At 32.4% G+C, this 12410-nt stretch overlaps 1 pseudogene; it reads right to left on the bottom strand.

The window, feature by feature from the left end:
- Positions 1-11528, bottom strand: part of LOC143397829 (GTP-binding nuclear protein Ran-like) — a 77968-nt pseudogene extending 66440 nt beyond the window's left edge.
- Positions 11529-12410: the final 882 nt, after the last annotated feature.

Raw genomic sequence — 12410 nt, forward strand, 5'->3', positions numbered from 1 at the left:
TCCCTAAACAGAAAGCATATAGAGAATCTTCTTAAGTGTGTTTCACTCCTGTCTATTTTCTTAGTGAAATGACCTTTCCCTTTGAAATTTTTGGTTATTTCTAGTTATACATGACAGCAGAATCCATATTGATATAATTATACAAGCATGAAATATATCTTATTCTAATTAGAACCCCATTCTTATATATGTGCACAATGGCGGGAGTCACTGTGTTATATTCATACATAGACACAGGAAAATTATGTCAGATTAATTCCACTGTCTTTGTTTTTCCTAATACCCCCTCCATTCTCTACATTCCCTTTGATCTAATCCACTGAATTTCTACTCTTCCCAACCAACTTCCCTTATTGTGAGTTAGCTTCTATATATCAGCAAAAACATTCCATCTTTTGGAATGGATTGGCTTTTGGAGATTGGCTAATATTTCACTTAGCATGACAGTCTCCATATCTATCCATTTACTGGCAAATGTCATAAAATCATCCTTCTTAATTGCTGAGTAATACTTCATTATGTATATAAACCTACATTTTCTTTATGCATTCATCTGTTGATGGGCACCTAGTTTGACTCCACAGCTTAGCTACTTTGAATCGAGCTGCTACAAACATTAATGTGGCTGTGTCACTATAGTATGCTGATTTTAAATCCTTTTGATATATACTAAAGAGATTGATGGAACAAATGGTGGTTCCATTCCTAGGTTTTTGAAGAATCTCCACAACACTTTCAAAAGTGGTCGTACCAATTTGTAGTCTCACCAGAAATATATGAGCATACCTTTTTCCCTACATCTTCACTAACATTTACTGTTTCTTGTATTCTTGATAACTGCATTCTGACTGGAGTGAGATGGAATCTTAGTGTAGTTTTAATTTGTTTTTCTCCAATTGCTAGAGATGTTGAATATTTTTTCATGAATTTATTGACCATCGTATTTCTTCTTTTGAAAAGTGTTCAATGTCTTTGCCTATTTATTAATTAGTTTATTTGCTCTTTTTGGTGTTACATTTTTTAAGTTCTTTGTACATCCTGGAATGTACAAAGAGTGCCCCATATGAGGTGTAGATTTTTATTTTTAATTTTTATTTGCTTATTTATTTGCAGTGCTAGGGATTGAATCCAGGGCCGAGTACATAGTAGGCAAGCACTTTACCACTGAATTATATCTCCAGTCCTTAATTTTTAAATCTGTATTCTGTTAATCTTTATCTTCTAATTGTAATTTTTAGTCCTTTTGAAATTAATTTAATTACTGATGTAATTCAATTTGAATCCACTCTTTTTCAATTCACTTTCTAATTGTTCCATTTTCTCTATGTTCCTTTATTCCATATTTCTTGCCTTCTTTTTTGATTATTTAGTTGCTCTACTCTTTATTTTTTTAAGTTTTGTTTTAGAGCTTTTCTATAACATCACAATATTAGGATTTTGTTTTTTCTTATGGTTTGTCATTGGTGAGTATACTAATGCATTACTTAACAACACAGATATAATATGAGAAATGTGTCATTTTGTGACTTCTTTATTGTGTGAACACTATGGAGTAGACTTACTCAAACTAATAAAGTTATGATGCACTAGGCAATAAAATCTTATGGTACCACTTTTGCAAGACTGGGCCATCATTAACCAAAATATCACTGTACTTTTAGAAACTTTTTCAGACTAAAGATGTCATTCAGTGATAGCACACTTACCTATCACATCCAAATCCCCAAATTTGATCCCAAGCACCATGAAATTGAAAAAAGTAAAAAAATAATAACAAATAAAAACTTTTCCAAGCAGTACGAGAACTTTACAAGAGTTTAGGGGAAGATTCTCCTGCAACATGTCAATAGTACAAGTCTAACTATGAAAAATTATTTTTATTTTCATTCTCTTCCCATTTTAGTCTGCTGCTATCACCAAAAACAATGGACAGCTATTTACAGAAAGGCTGTGTTTTAGAAAGATCAATTGAAGGCTCATTATTTTTATATTATATTGTGTATTATGCAACTCTTATTCTAAGAAACACTGCTCAGACATGTTTTTTCATAAACACATGAAAGATAAGGTAAATATTAATATTACATAGAATATTCAGAACTAGTTGATGAAAAGTTTAAATGTATCCCTTAAGCCATACCTGAATTATAAAAATAAAGTATTAAATGAATTTCATAAAATTATAATACTGAGCAATTTCTGTAATTAAATTCTTATAGTTCATTATTAATTTGAGTATCTGATTTATTTGATGCAAGAATTACTTTAGCTTGAAAAAAAATTGGGTGCTTTTCATCTTTTTCAATTCTCCACAATAGAAACCTGCTGACTCTTGATACTTTAATAACAGACCTAAAACTATCATGGCAAAGGCAAAGTGTCTACAAAAGAATGGGATGGATGGGGATGGTGCTCAGCATTACTGCACTTGCTCAGCATGCACAAGTCCAATCCCCAGTGCTGTAAAAGTTAAAAAAAAAAAAAAAAAAAAAAAAAAACGAAGAAGAAGGAAGGAGGTAAAGAGGGAAAGAAGCACTAGGGTATAACTAGTCATTAATTTTCTTCTTAATTTATAATCCATAATTTTATAAAATTTCTCATTTAGGATATTCTCTTTTATGCATAACTTTGTACATTTTATTTTCAAACATATTAATATGTATACATATACATTTTTGTGAGAGAATAAATTCTATTGTAATGAATTAAAAGGTACATTAGCAAAACTTAAATGATTCACCATTAAGTGTAAATATCCAAACAGAATCACTATTAAACTTTAAAAAATATAACTCATCAAACAATTAATATTCATTCAAGCTAATTATATCCAAAGAGTTAACATTCATATTTATTCTCTTTTCTATTTTTATAGAGTAAGGGGTTTAAGATGAAAAAGCAAGAGGAGAAACATATGCTAGAGGTGATAATGTTTAATTTTTTTGTATTTAAATTTTAATTATAATTATTTTAAACTAACAAAATGTATATTATAGGTACATGTATAGATAGAAAAATGTTAAATAAATAAAATTATTACCTTGGACATTAGCTAATAAAAGGCAGGAACAGAAAAAGGACAAGGGCATAGGAGATTTTAACTCTGTAATATTTCTTGAAAAATTAAATGAAGATAATTGAAATAAATATGGTAAAATGTGTCATGTGTGGTTGAGAAACTTGTTATTTCTTTTCCTATAATTTTCTGTGTTTTTCTATGATGTTTTAGTATTTTATTATTAAAAATGTTAAACTAAACAAATAAAAGGACCTGGGACCTTAATATGCTTATCACTTCTGTTTTCTTTCTAATTTAACCATCTTTCCTTTAAGATTCTATCCCTTCACCCACTTTCATGAAGTTTTATTTGTGAGAATTTTTAGATATGAGTATATAACCTACTCAGTTTTTAACTTCTTGAATAGTAAGAAAAGCATTAAAGATCAGAAATTTTTCCTTTCTGAAAAGTACTGCTTCAAAAAATTACATACATTTTAACAAGTAGAATTCTTATTCTCATACACACATATAATTTTATAATTTTGTATTTAAGCAAATACTTTATACTATAACCATTTGCTTTTAGATAATTTAGAATACATTTACTGTTGCCTAATCTCTATTCAATTTGTCAAATTCTCTATTACATATTCGTGTTTCTCTTTGTACTTAGTACTTTCTAAAATCCTCAGATATATAGTAAAAAATTACAGAATCCCAAATCTCTCCCCAATAATGTGACAAATTTACGAAAAATCCATTATAAATATTTAAGTCATACAATTTTTATAACCCCAGTATTTGTACCATATTTCTATATTAAAATAATAAAAGCACAATGTCAGTGAAAGCCCAAACTAGAAACTCACTTATTCAAAAAAATAGTAAAATACAAGTAGGATCTTTTGATTTTTTTAAAAACTTTTCCCAGTTGCACTATAAAACTCTCATTACACCCACACATTCTTCAACACAATTAAAGTATTTCTAAAACACCAATGGCAAGACCATGGAAGTTGCTGCAAGAAAAACAAAGGCAGATATAAGAAGATTATGTAGTGACTCTCCATTGTTAAGTCTCTGTGAAAACCATTGAAATTGTAATTCTTTCACAACATCTAAATTGCTTACATGTTCAAATCATTCTACAACCGTTAAAGCAGATCCAATATAGAATTTTATAGTGTTATACACCCCACCATAGAAACAATTTAAAAATCTCTCCAAGTTAAATATACACAAAAATAAATTTTTATATAACTGACTTAAAACCCAGTCAAAGAATAATAAATCCAAAAGTTAAGGAGAGGCGATAAGGTGAATTATATTAATATCAAATTCTCATTGAGAATTTGAGGAAATAGAATATATTATAATATATATTACATTCACTCTTTTGGAGATGTGTATCCAATTTGCCCAGTACCATTTATTGAAGAAAATCTCCTTTCTCCATCATGAATTCTTGGCACATTTATTGAAGATGAATTGACAGTAAATTCAAGAATTTATTTCTAGGTTTTCTATTCTATTACTGATATATATATATCAGTAATAAATACATACATATACATATATATGTATATACAGTAAAATACATACATATACATATATAATATTCACATTAAATATATATAATTATAAAAATTTGCATTCAATACTTGCATTAAATACAGATGTAGATATATATGTTTTTAATACAAGTATCATTTAGTATTACACTGCTTTGATAATAACTTTGTAGTTTATTTTGAAATCGGTGCTATAATTCCTCAAACTTTTTCTTCTGACTAAAGATTGTTTTAGCTACTTGGAGTCTTCTGTGGTTCTATATGAATTTCCAATTTTTTGTGAAAAAAAGTCATTGGAATTCTGATGAGGATTCTATTGAATTTGTGGGTTGCATTGGGTAGTATGGTTATTTTAACAATACTAATTATTCTAATTCATGAACATATATATATTTCCATTTATTTGTTTTTCCAGTATCTTTCATCAATAGTTTATGGTTTTCAGTGTAGAAATCTTTTACTTTCTTGGTTAAATTTACTCATCAATATCTTATTGTTTTTGATACTTTTATAAATGGAATTTTTAAACATTTTTTTCACAGTTTGTCCTACATAGAAGTAGGAGTAATTTTTGTATATTGACCTTTTATCTAGAAACTTTATTGAATTATTTATTAGTCCCAATAAGTTTTTGTTAGTTTGTTCAGTGGAGTCATTAGGGGTTTGTATATGTAAGATCATGTCGTCTGTAAACAGAGACCATTTTACTTCTTCCTTTCCAGTTTAGGTGCCTTTATTTCCATTGCTCATTTACTCTGGCTGGATTCTAGTACTAAACTGAATAGATGTAGTGATTGGAGCACCTTTGGTCTTTTCCAGATCTTTAAGGAAACTTTTCACCTTTTTATAATTGAATATGATGTTAGTGGTGGGCATATCATATATAGCCTTCATTATATTGATATGCATTCCTTCTAAACCTAATTTGCTGAGAGCTTTTATCATGAAAAGATATTGAATTTTTTCAAATACTTCTTTTTTATGTATTGAAATGATTATATGGTCTTTTCCTTTATTCTATTAATGTAGTCTATCGCATTTGCTGATTAGCGTATGTTGAATTATACTTGCTCTGCTGAGCATAGTGTTCTTGGTTGGCAAGGTTTGCTTGGTTGCTTGCTTGCTGTTTTTTTCAGTATTTTTAACGTATCATTCAACTCTGTCTTTACATGCAAAATTTCTACAGAGAAATCCACTGAAAATTACAGGGCAGGGAAGTGAGTGTATCCTTGGATAGAGCAAGTCACTTTTGCTGCTTTTGAAATTTCTCATTTCCTTTGGCTTTGGATAACTTCATTTTAATGTGTCTCAGTAAAGATATTTTTAGTTTAAGAGATGAATTATTTTGTCATCACAGACCTGGATGTTCACTTTTCTCTGCACGTGTTTAAAATCTAATGCCATTGTTTTAAAATAAGCTTTTCACCTCATTCCCTGCTCCTTATGAGATCTTCATTATGAGCTTTGGTTCACTTGATAGAGTCCCATAAGGACCATCTGATTTCTTCAATCCTTTATATTCTTCATTCATTTTGTTCTTCTGAATGGGAAAATTCAAATGACCTATCTTTGAACTAACATATTCATACTTGTTTTGTTAAAACTTTTGTTAAAAGTCTTACTTGTTTTGTTAAAACTGTAATTTTTCAGTTCAGTCATTGTGTTCTTCAGTTCCATAAATTTTTTATAGTGTCTATGTCTTGGTTGTACTTCTAATTTTGTTCATAGTTTACTTATCCTGACACCAGTTTTATTGTTCATCTGTGTTCTCTTAGAGCTCACTGAGTTTAAGACTATGATTTTCAATTCTTTGTCAAGCAGTTCATAGATCTCCATATCTTTAAGTCAGTTACTGGTATTTCACTTTGTTTTTTGAGTGGTGTCATACTTCTCTGATCATTCTATATCCTTGAGTAGCCCTATGTTACTGTCTGTGCAGAAATAGATACTATTTCCAGTGTTCAGCAGTGGGTACCTCCAGAGACCCTCAGCAGACTGCCCAGTGGGATCTGTGGGTAAACCTACTGTTGTCCTGGCTTGTGGCACAAGCCTGGAGTCTGGGTCTGTGAGGTCTTCTCTGGTGTTAGAGTCCACTAGAGTATACCTGGTATCTGGGTCTAAAGAAAAGTCCTGTATTGGGGATTGTGGGGCTGGGCCTAAAGCCTGATTCTGTGGGCTGGATTTGAGACCCATGCTAGAGGTGGGGCAGTCCTTGAGCATGACTCTGTAGGCAAGCAGAGGTCAGGTTAGGCTTAAAGCCTGGTTCATTGGAGCACCTGGTCCTGGGGAAATCCTAGAGCCTGAATTCATGGGGATGGATCTAAGCTCTAAATCTATGAGAGCCAGCTCAAGTCCTGATACAATGGGTCTGATAGGGAACTTGAATCCATCAGTGCTAGCCTGGTCACTGGGTCGACCTGGTGCTGGAATCTGGCCTGGTCACTGGGGTAGACCTGGTAGAGTGAAATCAGGAGCTCTCTTTTCTATCCTTTTTCCATCTCTCTGTGTGTTTCCCATGTTGTTGAGGGAGAGGTTGATGTGAATACTGTGAAACTGTGCTTCCTACCCTCTTTAATGTGTCTTTTCTTATTTCTGTGCTTTTCCAAGGTGCTATAATCTCTCACTTGGATTCCTTTGCTCTTGTAAAGGTATTTCATGCACAGATGGTTGTTCAAATTGATGTTACTTTGAAAGGACAAGTATTGGGAACTTCTATTCCACCATCTTGCTTATGTCATCTTTCATGTATTTTTAAATAAACTTTTCATTTCAGAACAAATTTAGATTTACAAAAAAGAAAACTACAAAGTTAATACAAAGAATTCCATATATGCCACACTCAGTTTCCACATTTATTAACAACTTCCTACATTAGCATGGCTCTTTTGTTACAATTAATAGATAAATGTTGATAAATTATTGCTAACTGAAATCTACATTTTACTCAGTTTCCCTGGTTTTACCTAATGTTTTGTTTCTGTTCCAGTATACCACAGTATATTTAGTATCACATTTCCTTATCTTCCTCTTGACTGACAATTTCTGACTTGTTTTTGATAGCCTTGACAATTTTGAGTACTACTTGCCTGGGAACTGTGAAATATTTTACAAGTGATATTTACCAGATGATTTTCTCATGAATAAACTCAAGATTGTGAGTTTCAGGGAAGAAGGCCCCAGAATAAAAAGCTATTCCCATCACACCATCTCAAGGGTCCATATAAGTTTGGAATTAGATGTAACTAATTTATGATTTATCTTATAATACAATACTACTTAATTTTTGTTTAATTGCTCCAGCTTTTATGATGGAGTTTCTTTCAATTTTCTCTTGTATCACTTTGACATGTGCCCATTACTATTTGTTATTGTTTGAGTACCTCTTTATTTTATGGTACTGAGAGAAGCTCCAGGTCCATCCATGTATTTCTTTTTTTAATCCTATAATCTCTCCAAGAATCTCTGGTTCCTTTATTGGAAAGTGTCATTAGGAACTAAGTTTTGAGAAGCAGATATGCTCATTGTGACTGTGTTAATTTTGTATGTAGGCATTCTCAGCTGCAAAGCAAGGATATATAAGTATTATATACTAGCCCATATGCATTATATACACATATGCATGTCAATACTTTTTTCCTATGTAACAAGCTATATCTACACCAACTTGAAAATAAATTCACCAGATATCTCCAACTACAGCCTATTACCACATGGATCATACCTATTTTTTCTTCTTAATTTTTGTAATTGCCCCAATTCAACAAGGTGAAACCATAACTCCCCACTATTTTACATACGCTTATTTAATTGTTTAATTTCAGTATACATGTAATGCTTTCAGGATCTTGAACTCATATCTCATGGAAACAACTTTATCAACTAGACAACAATGCTTATACCTATTTCCCTTTTCCTTTAATCCTAAAGACTCCAGGGATTTCCAGAGTTACTTATCAACACCTTTTCCTTCATCTCACTCAGTAAGGTTATTTCATACATTTGCATTGTTTTGTTGTATTCAGCTTTGGCTCATGGGATACTCAAAATTTTAATTTATTTTTTAATTGACATATATTAAGTTTCAGTTTTTATTCAGCAAAGTTCTATGAGTTTTCAAAACTACATTATGTGTATTCAGCCTTACATTGTCATGAAGAATAGTTTCACTGTCCTAAAAAATTCCCATGTTCACTTACTCATCCTTTCTACCCACTTTGAACTTCCAGTAGCCACCCTTTCATATACAAGAAATCAAATATATGGAATCATACAATAAGTAGAATTTAAAATTGACTTTTCTTGTTGTGATACACATTTTAGATTCATTCATATAGTTGTGTGGATTAATAGAATATTCTTTCTGCTGAAGAATATGCCATTTTATGGCTGTCCCTTTGTTTATCCTTTAACTACTTAAAGACATCTTTGTTGTTTCCAGCTACTATTAACTAAACTTCTGCTAGCACTTTTGCATGCGGGTTTTGTGTGGTCATACATTTTTCAAATGAGCTAGATAAAGACAATATTTAGGTGTAAAATAAGATTTCATACTGTCTTTCAAAGTGGCTGTACCATATTGTATTTCCACAAGCAAGGAATGAATGAATGGTCCTACTGCCCTGATTCCTCACAAGCAATTGATATTGTTAGGTTTTGTGTTTGTTTTGTAATTTGTCATTTAAATAAACTTAGTGGTGCCTCATTACTGTTTTGGTTTGCATTTCCCACATGACAAATGATGCTGGGTATCTCATCACACGCTTGCTCATCTGTAATCTGTAAATCCTTTTTTTTGCAAGAGTTTTCTGTTCAAATCCTTGTCCAAATTCTAATTTTGTTGTTTCCTTATTATTGAAATTTAAAAGTTCTCTATATAGTCTGGATACAAGTCCTTTATTTAATTGGTGTATCCAAATATTTTCATCCAGTTCAGTTTGTCTATCCTTTCTCTTATCAATGTTTTCACAGGGAAGAAATGTTAATTTTCATAATGTCTGAGAATTTATTTTGTTTCATGGATCGTGTTTTTCACAAGGTGATTTCATCATAAAAACCAAACTCACCTAATTTTTTTCTTGTGTTTCCTTCTAAAAGTTTCATAGTTTTGAATTTGACATTTAGGTCTATTTTTTTTTTTTTTGAGATAATTTTTGTAAGTGGTATAATTTGTGTGTCTAGGTTTCTTATTTTACATATGGAGACCCAATTGTTAAAGCATCATTTGATGCAAATACCATCCTTTTTCAATTAAGTGATCTTTATGCCTTTATCTCTTCATGTCTTTTTGATCCTGAGAATGGAACATATTCTAAAATCTCTTGAAGCAAGAATAATAGATTTGGACCAGTTTCATTATTAAATAATCAGTATGGTTTTTTTTAACCTCAATAGCAGTCAAACATTGAGCAAAAGTACATCTACTTTCTAGATGTTCATTTTTTATTGAGTTGTATTCACAAGCTCATCAGAGAGACAACTTTTTTAAAACAGATAGACACAAAGCTAAGCACTGAAAAAATACAGAGAGAGCAAGATAACTTAAATTCTGCACTAACAAAGCAGTGGTATGTCTTGAAAAAAAGTTAATCAGCAATGACAAAATATTCTGTTATTTTAGAAAAATACAGGATAGAACAGGTATAGTTAGTGTAAGGGCCAGGGAGAGTTATCTGAAGAAATATTAAAGTGTCATCTTTATGTTGATTCAAATTAATCCAGATTAAAAACTAGAAATGGGAAGAATAAGAACAGAGTTATTATTCAGGGAGAGAAAACACCCTGTGTAGTGACAAAGCATAGTTTTTTGCCAGACATAGAAAAGGAATATAAAATTAAATGTGTCAATGCAAGAAATAAGGATAATGAGGTAGGAAGGAATCTGGTCATGAAAGACCCATTAGCCAATGAAACAATTATTCTAATAACAATGTTGATAAAGTTATAAAACCTGATATGTAGCTTTGAAAGAACTTTATTACTGCAGAGAGAAAAGGCTCTCTTAATTGCAGAATAATTTACAATAACTTGGCTATTGCTGAATTACAAAAAGCAAAATAAGTGCAAATTTGAAGAGAAGATCACAAGACAAATCCTGTGTATGTTGAATTTGGTGTGCCTTGGAGTTATTCAAGTAGGTGTTTTCAATACTCAACTCATCCTAGAAATCTGGAGACAGGTTTGTATTTAAGATGTGGGCCTGGAAGCTACTAGCAATGTAATAGAAATTCAAGTAGGTAAAGTTGCACAGGAGAGTTCTTTATACTATCCCGGCATGGAGCAAATTTTTAAAAAGGGAATTTCAAAAAGAGTACTGAGAACAGCCAAAAAAATAGAGGGAAAAAAATGACTGGAAGAATATGATGTTAGGGAATGAAGAGAAAGAAAGTTTGAGAAGAATGAAATGGCCATCAAAGTTAAATTATATCCGTTGCCCCTGAGAGGTCCAACCCACACCGTGCTTCCTTATTCACCAACATGTGACTCCACCCAAACTGCCTTCATTTGGGGACATTGCAGCCACCACCATAGCCCTGCCCAAGGCAGTAATCTCCACTATGGGACAACTGACAGGGCGAGGAGGCAGCTGCCCACTGAAGCATTGCATACCACACTGTGGCATTGGAATAGGACATCCAATGTCATCATACAGCCCATCTTTCCAGCCCCATCTCTGAAAACGGTTGCCTCCATCTTGGGACACCTCCACCACCATCTTGGGTTACCTCCACTGCTGCCTGTGTCATCTTTAGCTGAGGCAGCTTCCAACGTGGGACACTGACAGGGGCCTGGAAGCCCAACATCAAGGAACCTGCAGGCTTAATGCTACTGCCACCACCAACAGAGACATGGCTGTTTTCATCTAGGACAACAACCAGGACCTGGAAAACCATCACCAAGATCCCCGTGGGCCTGGTTGCACCAGAGGTATCTCTACTAGGTGTGCTAACAGACACCATCCTGTTGCAGAGGTAACAGGAAGACATGCATGGGATTGACCTTATCATGCTAACAGCCAACTTCTTTTGATTACCCTTTCACTAATCCTATAATCTAATATCTCTATAATTTCAGATCCTACCTTATAACATCACAGCTTACCCTCCCCCCATCCCCTATCCTCCATCCCTGTCTACCATTAGAAACTATAAACCTTTATGCAAACCTACTGGCTGTATGGTAGAAGATAACCAAACTCATCATTTCTGTTTATAGTGACAAAATTGTAAATGTCAAAATAGAAGCTAATTGATTTATGGCTACATATTGGTTGCATTGGGTGCTATAACATTGATATTCCCCATAAGGGTGGTGTATTGGTAACCTTCAGGGACATTATAAGACTATAGGGTAGAAGCTGCAATACCTAAGATCTGTACTGCAAGAGAGGAAGACAGACAATGAAAAAACAAGAGAGGAAAGTACCCCAACCAAACCAAAATATGACAACAATATAATCCATCAATAGTGCAGTACATGAAATGTCAGAGAAGGAGTTCATAATGTACATAATTAAAATGATCTGTGAATTAAACAATGACTTAAGTGAGCAGATACAGGCAAATATTGATCATTCCAACAAAGAGATAAGAAAGCAAATATAGGCAACCATTGATCACACCAACAAAGAGATAAGAGAGCTAATACAGGTAGCAAAGATTACTTCAAGAAAAAGATACAGATTCTGAAAAAAAAACAGAAATCCTTGAAATGAGACAAATAATAATCCAAATAAAAAACTTCATAGAAAGCATCACCCAAAGACTAGACCATTTGAAGACAGAACCTCAGACAATGAAGTCAAAATATACAATCTTGAAAATAAAGTTGACTACACAATG

This window comes from Callospermophilus lateralis, chromosome 1 (assembly GCF_048772815.1).
Source record: "Callospermophilus lateralis isolate mCalLat2 chromosome 1, mCalLat2.hap1, whole genome shotgun sequence".
NCBI lineage: Eukaryota > Metazoa > Chordata > Mammalia > Rodentia > Sciuridae > Callospermophilus > Callospermophilus lateralis.